The 23170-nt window shown below is 31.8% G+C and overlaps 1 long non-coding RNA gene across 1 annotated transcript; it reads right to left on the bottom strand.

The window, feature by feature from the left end:
- Window positions 1-3107: 3107 nt before the first annotated feature.
- LOC118184651 (uncharacterized) lies at window positions 3108-21118 on the bottom strand. Its single transcript, XR_004757468.2, has 3 exons — window positions 20945-21118; window positions 3261-3376; window positions 3108-3178 (listed from the first exon to the last, which is right to left on the bottom strand). It is a non-coding gene; the product is annotated as an uncharacterized LOC118184651 (long non-coding RNA).
- Between the last annotated feature and the right edge of the window lie 2052 nt (window positions 21119-23170).

Genomic DNA, 23170 nt, shown 5'->3' with positions numbered 1-23170 from the left:
TAGGCATGCGCGACCTTCATGCTGTTAGATGTGTGGGACAAATGCGCAAACGGCTCTTACTTTCTGGATCAGTTTAATATCTATACTTTCGTTATACATATTATGTTACCTTCTTGCACATTTTACTTTCTCTGCAGGAAAAGGTGATTCTATTTACTTATTCAATAAATGTTGAAACAAATCTAGTTTATTTGCTTAAGCAAAAATTTAGAACCAATTTATAAAATTCTTTGTACAATTACAGGAGATATAATTTTTTATCGCTAAGTTTTACATCTAGTGTTAATACAATAATGTAATTCAAAGCAAACGTATTTTATATTTGTTACATGAAATACATAACTCATATCTTTAAGTATAATACCTCAGTATTTAACACAGTTAAAGACCTTTTAAAATAATTTCTGGGTACAATTTTCGCTCCTACTGTTCTCTTTATTCAGGTTTTAAAATAATTATGGGTAAAAATGTATGCCTTTGTTACAGTTTCTTCAAAGTTTTTCTGTCATTTATGTTCGCAAACATAGGTTAACTTCTTCATTCCATATCTCCTCTACAATAAAGTGAAATGCTAAACCCCATTTCTCGTGCACATATATTGCCAGGCAGCTAGCATTTAAGCAATGTATCTTTATCTGTAAACTGAAATGTTTCTTGAGGTTTTACAGGAAAATTAGATGAATGCTTAGTTTTGTTTGTGATATATTTTGACTGATAAATTTTTTCGTTATGTGAAAAATTTGATGTTTATTTTATTTTAAATTGTTATGGAGTCAGAAAGCACAAGAAGTTTAGAAAATTATTCCAGTATCAATACTTACAGCACAGCCTCATAAATAACCACATTTTTTGTAATGCAGATAATAAAAAAGTTATGTATTATGACATGATGTGGATATAACATAACGTGTAGGACATAGTAATATATTGATATATAATCTGCATACAATTTGAACCTGTAAATCAGAGTGTTTCTTTTTAACTATATTTCGAAAACTACTTAACTATATTTTAAACTATATTTTAAAAAGCGACACTTTAAGCTTAGAATCCTTGAATCTTCGTAATATTTGATATCTTTGTCTGTGAGCTGTTATTATCCTAAATTTTCAATGACGGACACTTTATTAGCTAAACATTTATCGGGAATGGACAATTTCATCGGTCATTTGGCAGTCTTATCACCCATAACGTTGACTAAAGGACGACCGAATTACACCCACTAAAAAGAGAAAACAAAGTATTAATTACGATAGAGTTTACGAAGAGAATTACGAAAGAGCTTGTTGCATGTTGCGAATCCGAGTGTCTCACATCTGACTCTTCTTCTTCTACCACAGCGTAATGACAGAACTTTCGGTTCGATTGTAATTTCAGTACCTATATGCTGAAAGTCACTATAACTTTACCAACTTACATGCCTCCTCCAAGATTCGAAACGCGCCTAAGTTTATGGCAGCCTATTGCCCTATGATCATACCTACAAAGCGGTTATTATTCTTCTACAATTAAAAATTTTAAAATCCTAAAATTATAAGTTTTTTCTAAAATTACATATTTTCATTTAAAAGTTTAATAGCTATTCACTCCGTTCCATAACAAATAGATCTTTGATTAATAGTTTTCATTAATGTTAAGATACACTTGTAACATGAAAGATTCATGAGATACGATGAACGTTTCTCAAACTGTCTAGGCTCTCACATACTAAGAATTCATAAATAAATTACTGGATACGTTCTAAAACACTAGAGTGCTTATATATACTTATATGTATATACAAAGCAAAAATTCTTCAAGGCCAGTATAGATTCATCGCAGTCCTTTGAGTGCTTGAAATAGTTGAAAAAAGCATCTTAGATTCAAAAGGCGGACCAAGATGCAATAAAAGTAAATGGAATTTGTTCTGAAGTTTCAAAACAGTCTAGGGTCATGTAAGCGAAGCAAATAAAACCTTTGCGAATAAGAGAAGAAGATGTTCGAAAGGATAGGGATAATAGCTTATAGGTTGTTTTGATGTTTTCTGTAGTGTTTGTTCTTATTCCTCTGATGCGTTCTGGGCGTTTCAGAATGTTTTCTATGTGTCTTTTATTTTGGGAAAGAAAAGAGGAATTCTTTTCTGCAAAAATCAAAATAATTGCAGGTCGTTGGATTAGAAAAGTTTATGTAGTGTTGCAAAGACAAAAAATAAAGTTTGTATGTTACATATGAAAGACTCCAATTTTACGATAGACCAAATTCTTGTAAAAAAATATGTACTAAATCTGTTAATTTTCAGTTCTTGGATAGGCATTTGTGTTCTTAAAGTATATCTAACTGCAAACTGCAGTAAATGAGAGAATTTTAATTTATATGAAATAATGGCTTTCCTCTGCTCATGCTCTTGTGATATTGCAAGTGGTACAACAATCTGGCATTAAAAAGTTGGTGGATTGAATTCCAGTGAAGGAGTAAATCCGTTTTTAACATTGCTAATTTCCAAATACTTATGGCTGCAGTAGCAACCGAAGTAAAAAAAAAATGTCTCTTAACTCATCATTACGGAATTTACTAGGCGGGCCTCATGTCTCTGCTTTTGCGAGACAGAACTCATTCTCCCCATTGTTATGTCTAAAAATTAATTGTATCACATCATCATTCTCACTTATTTGTTTAAATTTCAATTTCAATTTTAGCATTAATATTATTTGTTTTTAAAAAGTTTCAAGTTTGTATCCCCCCTTTAATATTATTTATCTGTTACTAGCCGCTAAGCGGCCAGCCTTCGTCTGGCTTTTAAATGTACCGTAAAAATACCTAAAGAGAACACCAAACATTAAATTTAAAACCTGCACAGAATTTTACTTTGCAGAACAACTTTATCAAAAAAAAATTTCAATAAAAATATATCACATATTAAAATAATTACGATGAAATACGCAATATCCCTTAATACAAATATTAATTATCCTAATAAATAAATTAACAAACTTCCATTTGCAAAATCTTAAGAATTCAAACGGTATAAAGGAAGTCAAAAACTCTGTTTTCCTAAAACAATCATGCAAAACATTTTATATAATTAAAATATCATAAAAAATTACAATGAAATAAACAATAAATCTTACATTTTCAAGAGAACAGTCAGTAGTCCAGTATCCAAATCAAGGAATGAAAACCTGTTGCCAAAACCACATTTCTAAAAGAATAAAACTATCATCAGAAAGCAATAACCAATCAAAATTATGCTTTGTGGATGACATAATTCAAAATATACAAACCTCTTTGCCATTAGCTAATAAAGAGAGAGAGAGGAAAAAAAGGAAATTCTTCTCGTTGTGCCTCGCGAGACACGCGCTCGTCAAAATAAGAAGATTGCGAAGTGTGTGTTGCGTGTCTAAAAATCAAAAGAAAATAGGCAGCATGAAATAAGCAATATGTCTTAATACAAATATTAATTATTCTAATAAATAAATTAACCAACTTCCCGTTGCCAAAAAAATCGTGCTAAAATTTTTATTATCTTAAAAACAGTGAAAAGTATTTTATCTCATATTTTCAACAGGTCAGCAGTCCAGTATACAAAGCATTGAATGAAAAACTGTTGCCAAAATCACATTTCTAAAAGAATGGAACTATTCAAAATGATGCGATTTCACCAAAAAAGATAAAATAAAAAAAACCTGATTTGAATTTTTAAAAAGGTGCACTGGCTCTTGTCTAGATGCACCTATGTACCAAATTTCGTAGCCGTGGGTCTATTAGTTTATGCGCAAAAAAGCACGAACGAAATACATACACGCAGACATACTCTTTCTTTTACTATATGTAGAGATAAGTTTCGAGACGCATTGTTTAAAAAAATTTTAAATTAATATCTCGAGCTATGGCCTGGGACTAAAATCGTTCAGAAAAAGATAGAAATTTTGCTAGAAAAGGTATACATGAATTTGATTCAAAAAATGGCTCTTAATTCTGTAAGGAGTTATTATTATTATTATTGTGTGCCCAAAGAAGCGTTAGCTCAAAACAGCTGTTAGTCTCCAAACGGTATTTTTATTTTGCGTCGATTCACTACAAGTGATGTATCACTTTTCAAATTGTTGCCACAAATATTATCATACTGCATTATATTAAAAGAAATAAATAATGAAGAATTTGCATGAATGGATGTATATTGCTAGCATTGTGAAAACACAATGGTACCTAAAGTCACCAAATTTTGAATAACATAGTTCTCCATCCAAACATAGGCACCTGGAAGCCCGAACTTGGAATTTGGAACTTGGAACTTGGAATTTGTTGTATTGTTTATTTCATATTTTTTAAATCTTCAATGAATTTTTAATTAAAAATCTCAACAACTTCAAAGCGAGCAATGCCAACACTGTAGTAAATAAAACATTTTTATTTCCAGATTGCGAGACTGTCTATGGAAAATTCTAAAGATGTGCTGTTTTTAAATATTTTTAGTCGAAATGGACGTTAGCCCAAATGCTTTCTAAACGTGTATGTGTGTGTAAATGAAAACTCAAATACCCTTTGGGTGTAATATAAAATCTGAAAACTTTCAGATTGTTTATTTTTGGGACTTTTGTTAAATTTTTGGTCAGGTTTCTAGAGATACTCTTTTGGTTTTGTTATTATTTTGTTAACATTATATTATTCTATATTTATATTATTCTATTCCAAACTATATAAGAATCAGATTTGTAATTTTTCTAATAGCTTGTTGTCTCTGTAATTTCAAGTATGTTTCTGAGTTTATAAATACAATGTATCATTGCATTAGAGATAGAGCAGGTTTTCTAAATTATTTAGTATAAAGAGCTGTAAATTAAAACAGAGAAAATTATGCAGTCTTTAATTAGTTCTGTTGTCTGGCGTATATGCTTCCATTATTATGTAAATGAATGACGTAACACCATGCATTCATAGCATGCATTAGTGTAAGTAATTATCACAACCAACAAGCAATTGAAAGATTCGTAGCTCGAGTTCTGCTCTTTCAAACCCTATCAGTCTGAACATATGCCCGTTGGCATGTAATGATTCCTTGTACAACTAATGGAAACCTAAATTTAACCTTTGTGCTCATTCTAGCTCAGTAACGTGTTAGAGTATTTTATTTAATAGACACATTTAAATCCTTTCCTGCAGATTACGTCCCTTCCGCTTCATTCAGCCATTTCAAAAGTATAAAAATCTATAGCATAACGTAAGAAACTGAGCTGTAAGGTATACGGATAGCCTTCTGATAAATAACTTCATACAAGAGAATAAGGCTCACTTTTAAATCATTAAATCAAGTGATATTATTGATTCTAATGTATATTATTTCTATTTATAATTTTAATACTGATTTTTTTATGACAATGACATCTTCCTCATGTTTTAGGCCTCATATGTACGCCTATTAATCTACTTACTAAAAAAAGAATAACTAGCTTTTTTAACTAGCTTAGTGAAGTTAAATGCAAATTATATTATTAGTTACTTGAATTCGCTTTTCTGTCTAGTGATTATGCTATCGACACTCTCTATTTCAGTCGCTCACTAGACTCACTGAGAGAAAATAAAATGCCCTTCCAGAGGTAAGTCGAATTTAAGATGTATTGATTAAGTTCGACAAAGCATGCTCGAACGTAAATATATTTTATTTAATACTTTAAAAATTGTTCGCTTCTATAACTTGCATTGCAGACACCAATGCTGCTTTTTTGTAGGGAGTCTAAAATACAGAAGCAGTTTAATTTTTTAAGTTCATATGTGGTCTAGCAACAAATTTTAGTTTATGATGTTGATTTCTCCGAGTTTATTTAAAAGTTAAGGTTTGTACTAACCTTTGACTAATCTAGTTTCGTGTTTAACTTATCGTAAATTAGTCTTATTTTTACATAATGAAACTTGGCAACATGAATAACAAACGAGCGCCAAACGATGCATATTGTAGAGAATGGATTCTACCTGTGTGCTAGCTAAATGGAGGTTTTCTGGTGCAGAAGTCTTAAAAAGATTTTGTACTTGCGTGATACTTGTGCTTCATTTCTTATTCAACATATTACTTTCTCCTTTTGGAATATACTACAGCTATTTTATTGCCTAATAGGTAAGACTAGGTATATATAAGACTTATGAATGAGTCTCTTGAAATTTCTTTATTTCAAGACTTCAATTTAAATCTTTGTAAAGACCGAAAGCTTTGATTTCTATTCTATATTTGCGTTTCATTTAAGCAAAGTCTCTAACTTAAAAAATAAAGATTTCACAGTTATTCTTACTTACAATTCTTTTATAAAACTGTGCTGAATAGAGGATAGTGTACTCAAACATCTTAACTGTGTAAAATACATAAACTATCATTTACGAGTGATTAATCTCTAATAGTAAGAAACAACTTTCCATAGACTTCTACTCTAGAATAGGCATTGTAGGTTCATTTTTCCACCTGGCTTGCCTCGTAACCATGATGACGACAGTTGCAGCAGATGACATAGTCCCTTAACTGTCCTTTCTCCACTTTATTTCAATTTATCAAGTTTGGCGTCGTGAAACTCCCACTAATGAAAGCTGAGATGAATTACAATCTCAAATGAGGTGGAGAAAATAACTGCTCTACAATGACAAGTGTTACGTTTGGAAATGGGAAAGGTTCTAAAAGATTTTGAAGTGCCTTTTTTAAAGTAACACATTATAGGAAGCAGAGAAAATGAACAAAATAATTGACGTCAGACTTCATAATACCACAAAAGTTATTACGGAAATTAAAAGTAAGGTGAATCTATAGATAATTAAAATATTTCCGATTGAATGCAGCTTTTGTAAGCTGATGAATACTAATATCATCATTAGTCCTGCAATTAAAAATCCTTCTTGATGAATTTTTCTTATCTTAATCTCATTCTAGGGGTCGGTCTGTTGGGCACGCAGACAGAGGAGCCGACTACTATAGCTCTGAACCCAAGATCGAATCCTGGAAAGAGCATATAAGTATATAAATAACTATACCCTCTTGCTGCTTGGTGAAAATCTGCCGCTTCCTTTTGTACACTCTGGGCAACGCTCTCGGCGATGTGACGGCTATATGGCCGTCTTCTACAGCCGTTCTGGACAAATGTGTCAAATAGCAAGTATATGGCCTTTTTTTAAATATAAAAGCTTTGATGTGGATATCAAATTAAAAGTCGCTTCAGTTAGCCAAATAGTGACCAATTCCTTTCCGTATGTAACTATAGACACTAGTTCTATGAGTTACTGAATCAGTGACCTATGCTGAAAACGGAGGTTCGTTACCTGGTGAAAATTCACTCAACTTTTCCACGAAGTTCTCTACAAAAGATCCTAATGGCTCTACGAACTTATCCCTTTTTCCAATTACATAGTTTTCTGTAAGTAGCCAATACTCCCTGCAAACTATTCTAAATATTTCTGGCTTTTCGTAGTTGAAATCTTATTTTTTAATCACCCAGATAAAATTAAAAGCAGAATCCTGTAGCATTTTCCCTGTGTTTTGTAAATTCAAAGTCTTTTTCGGGTTCCTGTATATTAGCAAAACCTATGGCAGATATTTCATATAACAGAAATAGTTTCAACCAAACTTTCTCAAAGCGTGAATAATCAATCAGATTTAGCTACAAAAATGATTTTGACAGCCAAAGCGAGCCCCTAACTTTAAAGTGAACAATAAAATATTAGTTCTTTATTAATAAATGTAATAAAAAGAAGTTAAAACTTGGGAAGAAGCTTTTCCCTCTAAAACTGATCAATTATATAGTAGGCCTTTATAAGATCGGCTCTTGAAAGCTAATTAATGTTAAGCAGTTAGGCAACAGTTTCATTCTTTTAATTTTTAACAGTAATTTCATCCGGTTCACTGGAATAAATAAAGTTCTTAAAAATTGTAGCGATGAAGCCTTTCCAGTAATAAAACTGACTATTGTTTAAAACTGGTACATTAAAAATACGCAAACATACAACTGATCATTACGCATTTAAAATTTTAAGATATTTTTTTATTAATTAAGATTTGAAACTTTACTAGAACTTCTGTTCTCCGTTAGACGTTATTAGGTTGCAGAGTAAACTTTTGATTAAACTTTTTCTGTAATGGTTTTGAATGATTTAGAGGCAGAGCTTCTGGCGGCTCTATAGCTTTGTTTTCTTCTGCTCAGTTCTGCCCGTTAATATATCGGCTTTAGCCATTTTGCTAGCCAACGTTAAAACACAGCATTAAAATTTTGATTCAGTTTAGTTAGGCAAAATGTATGTAATCTTCGCTGGTAGTGTGATACTTTTAATTTGTAATTTCAACTTTATTATGTTACTACTCGCAAGTGTGGGAGTTTTCTTTCCGCGCACAAGTGGTGTCTTTTGTTTAAATTCACGTTAGATAAAAAAAAGTTATTTAAACTTTCAAAGGATTTAGTTTTTAGTCGGAGTGATAACTCTTTTGTTCGCCAACTGGAGTCTGAAGGGCATTTTAGTTAAAATTACACAATTAGGTCCCTATAAAATTAAATACAAATATAATGACATTCTTTCAATTAAAATGCTGTTACGTATTTTAAAAATTAATATTATAATCATCTGTTACACTTTTATATATACATATGCTAAGTTGCTTAAATTATTACTAAATTCATTTCTATATCAATGTAGAATTCACAAAAGAAAGAGACACCTTATTGATTGTGAGATTTAAATAAAATTTTTAATATCATTATTCAACTTTAGAGAAACACAGTTTGTTTGATAAGGTTTCATCAAAAGTTCTTGAAGCTTTAAATTACAGAAAAAAAAAACGAATCTTAAACTGCAGTCCAAGAGTCTCTTGCCAGAAGGAAATTGGCTAAACTGTTATGACGGCCAGTACTTCTTAATGAGGCCTTCTTTCTTCACCCAGTCAGACCGAAAAATCGTCAACATGTTGCCCGTCGCCTAGGCAACCGAAATAGCTTATCACGTTAAGACTGGCCTCTTGAAAGAGTAAGTTGGTAAGAAATGATCGTCTTTCGTTTCGCCAGTTTATTTCGAGCGAAGGAGAGTCATATCCGATTTCAAGTTATCTCGAGAGTGAAAGAAATGGGAAATTAAAAAATGTTGTTCCGGATGATTTCGAAAGACTTCGGGAGTAACAAATTCTTTCATTTATGAATGGGAGAGTACGAGTGTAAATTATTCGCAATATTAAAACTCAACTGATGCGTTTTCCATAATAACGAAAATGAGAATGTTATATAAAAGTGCAATAATTAAATACTAATTGGAAAATCTAAATACTACGATTCATAACGTGATCAAATTTCATCAATCCAGAATTTATATGCAAGATGTAATTTAATTTTTAAATTACGTTTACCATGTTTCTCGCAGGAACTGACTATTAAAGGTTTATTTCTTTGAGACTGCGGAATTATTGTAAGTTTATAAGGTATTTCTCCCGCTTTCTTAGCATGCCTTCGTGGTGTGACGGTTAGCACGCTCGGCGCGTATTCGAGAGACTGTGGTTCAAGTCCCGGCGAGGGCCTTGCTCATTTTTCGTATATCCTGCTTCAAAACAACCTAATATCTTTACAGTGACTCCCGAACTAAAAAAGGTGGTGTAAAATTTTTCACCACCATGATTTGGCAACTGGGTTCGCTAATCCCCAGTTGCCCTTTAAAAGAGGAAGTATATAAGGTATTTCTCCCGCCTTCTGAGCATGCATGCTTGGTGTAGTGGTTAGCATTAGTGGTTAGCGCGCTCGGCGAGCGTCCGAGAGATCCGTGGTTCGAGTCCCGAACTCATTGCTCATTTTTCATGTATCCTGTTTCGAAAGTACGTAAAGCATCTACAGGTTAAAAAAATATCTAAGCAACTATAATATTTTAAAGATTTCTCATTGCCTATGGAAATTAAAAATTGATTCTCCCGCTAAAGTTGTATGCATTTAAAATAAGTATTGCGAATACTGTATTCAAACGTACTATTAGTCCAGTTACTATAGCAGTACATAAAGAAATCATGCAGTATAACTACGATTACTTGAACTTTGTTACTTTAAAATGTTTGATAAGTTGAGCGCACTTTAACACGTTGAACGGAATCTATGATTCGGAATATTCGATAAATTAATTTTTTTTCCAAATGACGTTAAGACTTGCAAACATGACCAGGAAGTACTGTAGGATTGTGACAGGTGATTAAAAATAAGTAAAAAATATTGTTTTATAAATTTGCTTATTGATAAAAACAATATCTATCTTTTTAGTAAATTTTCTTTTATGCAAATTTTTAATCCTATTTTGAAGAATTTACTCAATATCGCTGCAAAGCATTTAGTTAGTATTGAATACTTAATGTCCTGCTTACTGTGGAAAACAGAAGAAGGATACAGAGATTGAAACAGGTACAACTGTAGGTTTGGTGTTTAGGGACGTATATTATAAAGGGTGAAATGTTTTCAACCTCATATTGAAGAGAGTGTTTGAGCTGCAGTTTCTCATTAATATTTCTCTACCTAAGCAGCCCTACATCAATCTATTAACGCAATCTGTGGTGTAATTTATTTACAATCATCTTAAATAATGATTTATCTTGATTCTCATTTTACTGAGTGACCTCTTCAATGACATAATATTCCTTGTGAGAGTGACATCCTCCTTCAACAAATGAAAATCTGATGGGACCATGTCGGGCGAATAAGCTGAATGAGGAAGTGAGATGAATTGATTGTCGATCAAAACAACTTATGCCGTTGCGGCACGGTTAGTAGAGGCATTTTCTTGATGCAGGATAGTTCTTTTCTGTTTTCCATTATATCTTCACCCTCAAACTACTTGTGAGTTGAATTTCGGATAATATACCCCTCGATAATGTTGATAATGGAGCCTTTCATCTCAAAATCAGCCAAAATTAGTCTTTCTTTTTTTTTTCTTTCGTTTTAAAAATTCCTCACCATTTTAAATCTATTTTAATTTAATTAATTTAGTAAAGTTCAGGGTATTTAGTAGATAAGCCACTTCAGTGATGGAGAGAAATTCATGGAGGATTTGCCACACATGTTTAACTAATAAGTACAAATTTCCATACACTCTTTATATAACATTCAACTATTTTCCATGACGAAATCCAGCCCAGCACGGGTAATTTACTATACTGTTTCTGTTATTTGTGGTTCGTGCGGTTCTTCTGAAAAGCTTTTACCGTCAAAGAGAAAGAACTTTAAAGAAATTACCGTCAAAGAGATGCAAATGATAGAACTTAATTTTTCTATTGCATCTTTTCCTGGTAAATTTCTATTAAAGTGAGGTCTTTCTGATAGAATTACCAGCCTTTTCTTGACATTTCCGTTCATTTTCCACTTGAAAAAAAGCAGAGGAGAAAGCGTAACAATGTCATGAAATTGCAGGAAGGTAAGGTGGCAAAGCACACCCTACCTTCCTGCATTACTTTAACTATTTAGCAGTATTTATTTCTTACTAGACTCAAATCATTTCACGCTTCCTGTGTATCTAAGACTTTCTTGTTGTTTAGATGTTGTCAAGTGACTCTCGCTGTATGTAATTTAACATTATCCTGCTAATCGTTTGCTTTAGATTTCCGTAAAGAAACAGATTGTTGTTAAGTTGATTAGTTGTTAAAAAGTGAAAAAAGAAATTGTTGATGGCATGCGTATCGGGGACTTAGACCTATTGCGTACCTTATGCCTAGTACCAATGGTGTCTATGAACGTGAAAAGCAAAGATGATATTAAATCGGCTAACCTCGCGAAAGGTATGAAATCAATTGCCAAACATATATCTGAGACGTTAGAGCATGTTTAAAATTTGCTTTTATTCTGGACAACGGAAAAACACTTATGTAAAACATATGCGGTGCTTTATTTAATTACAGTGCATATTTCATCCACTGCATTTGTGTTTTAGTATTTAACAGTGTTTTAATAATAACAATAGGATTTTCGTATATTGAACGGATTTATTATATTTTTCATTCTATTTCCTACTGAAGAAGTGTGTTTGGTGTACGTGCTAGGATTTTGACCATATTAAGGACATATATTAAGGTACCCCTATATTTATTGGACAGTGGAAAAGCATTCTTTTATTTAAATTCACTGAGTTTGTTAATCAAAGTTTTATTTAATTCGCACAAAATATGAAATAAATAAAAATATTCAGGCTTTGAAATGCCCATGTTCAAGGGTAAGACTCATTATGTTCAAAATTTGATGGCTCTAGGTTCAGCCGTTTTTTCCCACAAAGCTAGGAACATACATGCATACATATATATAAATATTTTCCTTGTTAAGTCAACCCTCATCTGGGGTTTGACTTAACAAGGAAATCAACAATAATTTACTTACTTTTTATGCAGGTACTGTTCTACCTTAATTTTACGTATGTATTATACTTTTTCTTTTTTGAAATTTAGGATTTTGACGCATATCATTTCAAATATTGATTTTTAATTTTTCTTTAAGTTTATTACACGTTCTTTATAGTTTTTAACACAGCCCTCTTTAGTATTATCGTTTCCTAACTTCAGTTTGCAAAATAGGTTTGCATTTCTTTCCTAAGATATAATCATAGACAGAAAATTAAAAATTAAGTATCTATATACACACACATATATGAATAACTATATCAACTAACTTCAGTTTGCAAAATAGTTTTGCATTTCTTTGCCTAGGAGGTAATCATAAATTGAAAATTAATACTTAAGTGTCTATGCAGACACACACACACATACATGTATATACAAACTCATTCTTCATCGTTTAATAATATAGGGAGATTCATTAAATAATAGAATGAATACACAGTTTACCGTATTATAAACTCATTAGCAGCAAAATGTATTTTATTCCATCATACTATTCTGCAGCAATTTATTAAAGCTTAACGTGAAAATTTTACAAAATTGGAAATGTGGCGGCATTAAAATATAATAAAAAACTTTTTAAATCCCATATTTCCTTGCGTGAATACAAATTGTCATGAAAGTTTAAATTCAAATATTAAAAATGATAGAAGCTGCTTTCCGAGTTAATTTTCTCTTATACTGGAAGGTACAAATATTTCTTGGAAAAAACACAGCAGCCTCTTTGATATGAAGTGAATTAATGAGTTACCTTCTTGTCGAAGACAGAGCCATTTATCTCTCGCTCTTGACATGAGCGAGACAGCAATTATTTCGACATCAGGGACTAATAGCAAATATTTTCACTTTCCTTTTTATCTAGCTAAATGAGACAGAAGAATTTGAGCATTCTTGTTACCAGCTATTTCTTTTCACAATTTTCCGTGTTACGCATTTATTGCTGATTAAAAGCTCATGAATGAAGGCCTATTCAATTTTAAATCCAAACAGTAAAAAATTAGTAAGAAGGAATACTGTTTGATCGTCGGAGCAATTAATATAACTCTATTGCTTATTTACAATAGTATCCCATTTCTACTGCCACATTTTATGCATTTTGTGATTCAGTTTATTAAGCATATTCATTTCCGTCATATATCAAATCTCACTAGTAATCCTTTTTATTGTATTAGTAAATTGCTCAATTTCAGTATTAGTAAACTGCGGAATTAACGAGATTTTGGTCAAACTAAGTACTCGAACTTTGTCATTTATTTTATTCTTTTTATATTTGTGTTCAAAATTCCTGCTTATGCTAATGGTTTAAATCAGGTTTCCTTAAACATTTTTCAGTCACGACCCCTTTTTATCACTGAGATTTTTTCGCAACCCCCAGGACCCCATAATATTTACAAATATTTTGTGGGACCCCATAATATTTACAAATATTTTGTGGGACCCCATAAGTATTGCCAAATCCGACACACGCGTGAGTGAAATTGTCAATTTTTTTACTTGTACTGTAGTATACTATTGCAGTTTTAGGTCATTAATTTTAAGACACAGAACAATGTGAAAATTTTAAATAACAGACGAAATGATATAGTGACGTGTAAAGTAAGGAAAATGAACGTTTATATTATAAAAAGAATGCGTTGAAATGTTTTCGTTTTTTTTTCTTTGTCTATATTGATTTATTTTTTATCTATTTTCAGATAAATTGTCTAAAAATATTTCGTAATAGTAAAATTATTATAATAACTTAAAGAAATATCAAAACTGCTATAATTTTTGGCGAACCCCTACTGCGGTTCCCGCGACCCCAAGTTTAAGAATAACATAATAATGAAAGATAAACGTATACTTAGGTTATTTTATTCTGTACAAATATTACTTCAAGTATTTGAGCATAATGATAATTTGTGTTAGTTTAAATATCCTTTGTCAATAATCATTTAAAGCTTTCAATGCATATTTTACATAGTAGAAGAACTGAATATCTACATATATATATATGCAAAATTTCTCAAATATATGGCTGTTAGGAGGATAATCTCATACATCTTTTATATATACCATATATAACATATTATATTTACATATCTTTTTAATATATACCTTAAAACTTCTGAAACTAGCACATATTGAATTTCAGCTCAGCCTTCATTTTACATTAATCCTATGCATTTCGGAGAGTTTAGTGCAATCACTCAAGAGTGATTCATCAAATTGAAGAAATCAGAGATTATTATGCAACATATGTTAAATATTATCCCTTAATTGAACGAACTAAACATACATCAGACAATATTTTGGGCTCTATTTCAAAATCCTGGATCAATATTTCATGAAACCAGTTCACAAGTATACGTCGTTTTAGAAAGACTATTCATCAATCGAAATATTCGTAAGCCGAAGCAATTTTCACCTTAGAAATAAATATAAAGTATATTAATTCCTTCCTGAATCAGAGATGATTTCTTGTTTAAACTTTGCAACAGTACTTTGTTCACAAATTCTTAACGCAAAGCCAATGGATGTTAAATATAATAAAAAAAAGTAAACATAATATTAGAGAGTGTACAGAGCAGAATGGGCGGTATTATTATAAAATGATAAGAAAGATGTTTTTATTTAGATGAGAAAATCTCTTCCATAAAAATTATCTTTAAAAAGCAACTTGTTTTATCTTTGTCTCAAAGTAGTAGTCACATTAAACTCTATTTGAGACTCATTTGGCCTCTGTTTCACTCAAAATTTCACCGAACCACCAAATGTGATTCGCTATTGTCTATGTCTTAAAAGTTTTTTAAGTGAGGTTTGATATTGACATTGAAAATGCTTGCATCGTAGTTTGCTGTTACTTTATCAGGGCTAAATTCTTACGCGAAAACGTTGCATCTTATCCCATTTTCTTCCAAATTTCGCGGATTAAAGACACTTAGCATATTGTGATACTGAAGTGTACTTATAAACATCTCAGAGGCTAATTCCATCAATTTTATTTAAGCACAGTGGCTTAAACATATAACGGAGGAAAACATAATAGAACATATTATGTGGCAGTAATTCTAGATCACTACATACCATCATCAGTTCAAGTTTTCACTTCAATCGGAAATTTATTCCCAGACGTGAAAAAGCCCAACAGCAATTAATTCCTTTTAGAGGTTCTGAGTTGGTACATCTGGTTTGAAAGTCACTATTCAACTAAATGCAAAGTTAAGCATATTAAATCCATTTAAGCAGATCACTTGCTTGTAATTCAGATACCTCTAATTAATAATCCTCAATAAGTTCTGAAATTATATAATCTAAGTTGTCTATAAAATTAATTTCAGGTGAAGTGGAAACAGCAAAATATGCCTTCAGTAGAGGGTATCCAATTGTGAATATAAATTTTAGGAATTTTAAACTTAAGATAATTAATTATTAAAATCGCTCAGTATGTTAATTAATTTAATCAAATATTCAAGCGATAATAATTAAATCAAAATATGGTAAACAAAATGAATACAAATGAAAAGTGAAAAGAGCTAAAAAGTAATATTAAAAAATAAAATTATGTAATAAATAATTTAAAATTCTTTGGCCTTATTAAAATTTTAAAATTTCTTTGGCCTAAAATTTTCAACAACATAGCCATTTATTTGAATTATATCTAGAAAATCACAAAAACATTCTTGAAACAATACAAAATAAGTGCAAAAACACAAGTTTTAATTTCATTTGAAAAAAAAATTGTAAGGTCATTAAAAGTTTTTTTAATAATATTGTTATGAATTTTATGTACTTTAATTGTAAGAATTGTAGTAAATGAGCTTAGCGAAATTATAAGTAAATTGTAGTATGTCTTGTATAAGTAGTATGAAAAGCCTTAGAATATGAAGCATCGCAGGAAAAATATAGGTAGAGGGGGAAATCAATTTAACATTGAGGTAAATGGCTATGTCCTTAGGGAGGATAGCGCCAAGCTGGCGATAATTTGGTAACTAAATTTTGTTGCCAAATTTTACAAGAAATCATCAAAAGTCACGAAACTTGGAGACCAGTTGCCGACATTTTTATCCTATCTCTGTGTAAATGTAACTGTAACCGGCCTTATGTAATTACAACTGTATATGCCTTCCACGCATTTCGAGAAATCGAAGCTGCTGAAAATTTCTCTGCTGGACGAGCGAAAACAATGTAAGACCCGAGGGAGCATAAGTTTTCAGTTTCAGAGTATTTAGAGTTTAGAGTATCTAGAGATCAACGTGCGAGGTTTCGCTTTTCTATGCATCTTGCATTGACTTGTGTTCAGCATGCTTATTAGTTTGAAATGGTAACGCCTAATTATGCTATCTCGTACAGAAGAGAGATTTATAAGTACCTTAGTGTGAAATGGTCCAGAACTGTAAAGTGTTTCTGGAAATATAAATTTCATCATCCTTTAAACAATTCTGTATGAATTCAATAGTTTATGGTCCCATACGCAATTAACAATGTTTGGTGTCAGGAGTGGGGTTCAATACCAATGCACAAAGTGATGGATGAGTAACTAAGATAGTTGGAGACAGCGTTTGCTGCGTTCCAAGAAAGAGATAGAAAGGGCCGTCAAGTCCGTTAAAGACGAAATGAAAGCGGGTCAAGAAAGATGGATGGGTGATCAAATGAGTTCAAGAAAAAATTTAAGAATTTAAGTAGGTCAGGAGAAATTCAGAACTTAATTAACATACTGACGGTTTTAATAATTAACTATCTTAAGTTTAAAATTCCTAAAATTTATATTCACAATTGGATACGCTCTGCTTGTCTAAATGAGAAGAAAAAATTCTGCCATTATAAAATCAAATGCGAAGCAATGAGAAGCAGAATAGACATGGTTGGAAATAAAGTTTTAGAAAACAGTTTCTGCTGTCGAACAATAAATCTAAGAAAAAATATCTGTTATAGAAAAACCAATCGATGACAAAGCTTTTGCTGCCGAAAACGAAGATGACAGCAATGGAATTGATAGTGATAGCCGGAAACGATTGTTACGGCTTTAAATTCATACCCATGCTTACTCGATCCACTCTAAAGCTATCTACAGGTATGTGTGATGGAAAGCGTAGATGCATCTATAATGGCGCAGAAATAATGGCATTTACTACCGGACAGGAAATTCAGACTGAAGCGTTTGGATCATGAAATGGGGCTGCGACATTTGGAAGCCTCATGAAGACCGCCCCGAGAGGTCTTTCCTACGAAGCATGCATGATATACCTGGATGACATGGTCACCGTAGGGAAAAGCTTTGAAGAGCATTTAGAAAATATTAGCAAGGTGTTTTAGAAATTGTAGGAACCCAATTTAAAGCCAAGTCCTGTCAAATATAAATTGTTCTGACATTAAATGAGTGACCTAGGACACGTCATTTCTACCGAAGGTGTAAATACGGATCGAAACAAAATGTGAACACTTGAAGATTGTAAACGCCGCATAAATGTCCATCACCTGAGAAATTTCCTTCGGCTTTGCATCTACTATATGAGACACGCGAAAGTCTTTTCTTCCATGGCAAGACACCATTACAGACTCACAGTGAGCTTGCAAAGGTTCTTGTGGTCAAACGAATGTGACGATTTATATTTATAAGGAGCTTTAATATTTGCGACAATCCTGACGTATCCTCAGCTCGACAAACTGTGATAGTTAATACATTAATCATATAATATTAATAATATATTTCTATGAGCCATTTATTCTTGACACAAATGCGAGCAATGAGAGTGTCGGTGCTGTTTTATTCAAGGAAATAAATAGTCAAGAACGTATCGTATGATACTGGAGTAAATGTATATCTAAACCGGAGAGGAATTCCTGTGTCACCAGGAATAAGTTGCTCAGCATAGTTATAGTAGAACAGTTCCATCTTTATCTCTAAGGTGATGTCTAACGCTACACCCTTTTGAGAAATCTATAACAATGCAATTTTTTGTTTTATAAACAAATATAAATAAAACTGTATTTCTTATATTTTCATTTAAACTTGGTCTATGTGCTTTGCAAATTACTTGGTATCCAAAACCTAAGTGGGTGAAAAGTAGAAAAAATATTGAATCTAGCAAATCTGAAAATCTATTTGAAAGTTTAAACTGTTGAAAATTTAAACAATCCATATACATTTAACGAGAATTCACAAAATTAAAAAATTAAACGCTGGCCGTAATAAAAATTAAGTTATGTGACGCGTACATATGGAAATAATTACATTTGACAAAAATTCTTAAATAAGTTGGTGACTGCGATAAACTATAATAAACTATGATAGCATATGATTTATGTACTGAAAATGATGGCGATAGTAATGGAAGTTTGGAAGCAGGCGATTTATGTATTAAAAGTATATGAGAATATATGATTAATGTATTAACTATCACAGTATATGTCATATTATGTACATTTGATGCATTAAAAATGTATGACAATTTATGATTTATGTATTCTAAATATATGATAGTATATGATATGTGTAATTATCTATCGAATTGTTTTACATGAATTTAATGAATAAATTGAGTGCTTTAATAAAAATAAAAGAATTGTACCAGTAACCGTTTCGACTTGCAATTGTTCTAGTAGCAGTATTTCAACTTACATTGTGCAAACAATACTAGCTACTAAGGCGAACCTAACTTTCAATTTTAAAACAGTATATATTTTTAATATAATTCAATTAAAGTTACGAGCTATTGAAGTTGTGGTTGTAACTCATTCAATTATCTTTCTCATGTGTAAATTAATAAAAGTGTAATGAATATAGATAAGATAGACTAAACTGAGCTATGAAATTTGGTAAGACATTGTGCCATACAGATATTTTTCATTTACGGTATAATATTGCTTTTCCGTCAATTCTGTGCCAGTCTCCAAATGTGCATCCAGAGCGCCAAATTGGGTGGTTTATATCAGATCGTGAATATTGTGCAAAGGCATCATTGTGCAAAGGCATCATTGTGCAAAGGCATCATTGCAAACAGAATGAACATCAGTCTATAGGAGCCAGGAACTTTCTGTCCTAAATTTTCAATTCTTTAAGTGGGTGAATTGGTAGTTGCCGGATATGAATACCTAAAAGTTAACCATAAATATAACTTTGTTGATCCTGATCCAGACTTTCTATGCGCAAAATGGGGAAATAAACGTCAGTGCGGCCCTAGCAGCACCTGTTTTTGATTCCTACCTCAATTTATGTTGTACAGGTTGCATAAAAAAGTCTTAAATGTTTTTGGAAATGTTAAATCAAATCGCCAGTTTTATGCCTCCTGTGTAATCTGAAACTATTGGTAAAATCAGTATTTCTGTATCTTTATCTCTGTATTCTGTATCTCTGTAGTTTCGTATTTGTCTTTAATTTTGTATTTATTCTGGATTTAACATAAAAATTATTCTTTTCATGAAGCTTTAAGCATCATGAGGTGCTGCCATCTAGTTAGTAGCCAACGTTTACTTTTGGAGTTAAATTCGTCGCGTTAATAAAAAGCATTTACAGTGTTCGATTTATGTAACTCAGTTCCACTGTAAGTTTATAGAGACATTAGGGATTCTTTTGGAAGCAGGCAAGATGAAAAATATGCAACGCCTTCGCCGGAAATCGAACTGCGGACCTCTGGAATACGCGATCAGCGTACAGATCACCACACCATGAAGGCATGCCACGAAGGCGGGAGAAATACCTTATATACTCCCCCTTTTAAAGGGCGACTGGGGTTTTTAGGGGACACAGTCTCCAAATCGTGGGTGTGGAGAATCATCATCCAACAATCTTTCAGTTTGGGCGCCACTGTAGAGCCATTAGATATTTTTTGGAAGTATGCAAGATGAAAAATATGCAACGCCTTTTCCGGGAGTCGAACCTCTGGAATACGTGCCCAGCGTGCAGAAAACCACAAAACAAAGGCATGCCAAGAAGGCAGGAGAAATACCTTATAAGTTCAGATGTACTTATATATGTGAAGACAATAACCTAAACTGATGTTAAACACAGTGCTGGAATAATTTTTCAGCAATAAGCGTTTTTGATTCTACTACACCTCTGTTTCTTTCCTTTCATTCAACCACATTATGGCTTGAAACTTTTATGTTAAAATCTTATTTCAACTGAAAAAAGGAACTCCTTACATTTACGAAGTTAAGAGAACACTTTAGTGTTTTTTTTTATTATAGTTATTTGAAAAACGAAATCCTGTAAGTCACATAATTAAATGTTCAAAAGCTTAATATTTAGTCCGAAACGTCACGTGTCACAACAGAATCTTCATATTTGCATTTATGATTCCAGATCGTTTTTAGCAATAATTCGTTATCATTTTCTACACCACCAATTTTTACCGAGAATTATTTTTTCATAGATACCTCCATTTCATACGCTAATTTAGTGCAACAATTTTATTTATGAAAACGTTATTTGTGCGCATGGTAAACAACACTTCGAACAAAAAAAGGAAAATTTCTTCGGAATCATCGTTTATAAGCGTCTTTACGTCTGAAAAATCGCGCTTACAATCAGAGAAAGTTTAAAGGATGTCGCATATACTGCAAATTTATATTCTATTCTGAAAATAAAATATAAAAATATATAAAGCTATTTTTATATACCTTTTCGTTTTCAAAGCTCTTTTCGCCCAATAAATGCCAGCAATTTTTCTTCATGATCCCATATCTGATGACAGTATGATGATTCTTAAACTGGATCATTCCCAGCCTGTCGTGTGACGTCCTTCCGGTTCTTCAATACCCGGATGAAATTTTGGCCACGTCATCAAACTCTCGTTTTCTTCCGTCGCCGCTGCCAAAGAACTATAATCGAAGGGGATAAGACATTTTTTCGGCGACATAAATGTTCTCAACAGGTGTTATCATGGCAGCGAAAAGGTAGTTTACGTTGACAAATGAGGTCTTGGGTTCTTTTTCTTACTGTCGCGTGAAATTAATGTTGTTTTGCTTCCGCTTCTTCCGTGGAGATTCATGGGATAGATTTCATGGTTGCCTACTTCAGCAAAACGGCTATTAGATCTGTGCTGTAAGATCTGTAAGGAAATTAATAAATTAACAAATAATAATCTGTTACCCCTAATTAAAGTGCATCATTTTTAACATCTAAGACTCTAGTTTTACTAAACATTATCAAATTACTGAAAGATAAGAAGTTAATTAATTAATTATTAAATCGCTAACAATAGGAATTGTTTGAAAAAATGTAAAGAGCTCTAGACACTTTTATCTTTTTTCAACTTTGAGGACGTCATCTTTTTGAACTTTTAGGAAACATTTAGACACAAATAAGGGAGTGAATGTTTGGCGCAGACTTATGCCTTGCGAACATTATTTCAAATCCAAAAATATGTAATGGACAAACTATCAATTCAAAATTTATAAAATACGGGTTTAAGAAAATTATCAAGTACATTTGGAACTGATACGAAGATAAAAGACATTAGTCAATTTTCTGATTCCTTGTAAAATAAACACTATAAGTTAATGTATCTCAGTACGTGAAAATTTGGCGCAGCTTTTTGCCTTACGAATATTATTATTTCATCCATAAATATGTAATGGAAAAACCATCAATTAAAAATGTTATAAAATGCACGATTTAAGAAAATTATCAGGCATACTTGGAATTGATGAAAAGCTAAAAGACAGCGGTAAAATGTGTTTAATTCCTTGTAAAGTAGACACTGTGGGTTAATTTAACTCAATATTCATTCCCATTGTTCTTCTTACTGTGTTTAAACAGTTCTATTCACACTAAGTATTTTCAAGCATTTAAGAAGTTACTGAAAATTAGTAATAGAAGTTCTGCTGGGTCGCGGTATCCTAAATTTAAAATAATAAACATTAAGAATTCAACATTTGCGAGAAGACTGTCAATTTTGAACTTTTTATTCAGCTGTTTCAACTTTACACAGACAGCCAAAGTAAACAAATGTCTTGTTTTGCGCCCGCTAAGACTTTCTGCAACGATAGGCGAAAAATCAAGCTTAGGTGCGAAGAAAAGGTAATTATATAATAGAAAGGGGGCAATTTCGTATTTCAGAAGAGAGTGAAAAGGAACTTCGTATATTTTATACGAGTCCGAAAGGCCATGAAGAAAAGGTGGGATAAAATAAAATATAAAATAAATGCTCCAAAATAATAGAAGGAAAATAGAACCTATAGTAAGAAAAGGAAATGAAAAAGAAAATTTCCTAAAATACAGTTATGTCCATGAGTGTAGTCAAAAGGAAAGGAAGCTGTGTTTATTTACAATAAATAGTGTCCTCCAAGTGTGTGTAGTGAATGTGTTTGGTAAAGCTGAATAGACGTGATGATGGGAAGAAACAAAATGCAAAATGGACAGAGTTGAGATGCTTCGTATCAAGGTATTTAGCATGGAATACAAGGCAATATGTATGTTTTCACTCTGCGACACAACAGCAAAAAGACCCGTAACATCAGACAAAAGTATATATTACTTTAACCCTAAAGTAACTTTAGCTATTATCGTTGCCAACATTTTCATAGATTTAACAGCAGCAGACAAAAACATAAATTCATACACAAAGCGAAACATCGGCAAGAAAAAAATAAAAGAAAAATTACATAGTTTATTATCAAAATATCAATTAATTTATTTATTAATTAAACATAGTATATTTATTAATTAATTTAACTATCATAATTTATTACTAATTTACTTATTACCAGTTTACTATCATAATGTATTACTAGCTAATTAACGCTACTTAAATACATTGTGGCACGCTATATTTATATTAGCTCATAATTCTAAGAAATTTATTCAAGGCAAAGTAAAATAATTCATTCCACGTTTGGGCAGTA

The sequence above is a fragment of the Stegodyphus dumicola genome, chromosome 7, assembly GCF_044657685.1.
Source record: "Stegodyphus dumicola isolate Sdum_Otavi_A_Nest chromosome 7, ASM4465768v1".
Taxonomy (NCBI): Eukaryota; Metazoa; Arthropoda; class Arachnida; order Araneae; family Eresidae; genus Stegodyphus; species Stegodyphus dumicola.
The sequence above is the reverse complement of the archived record's forward strand: the minus strand, read 5'-3'. Positions and strand labels throughout refer to the sequence as shown.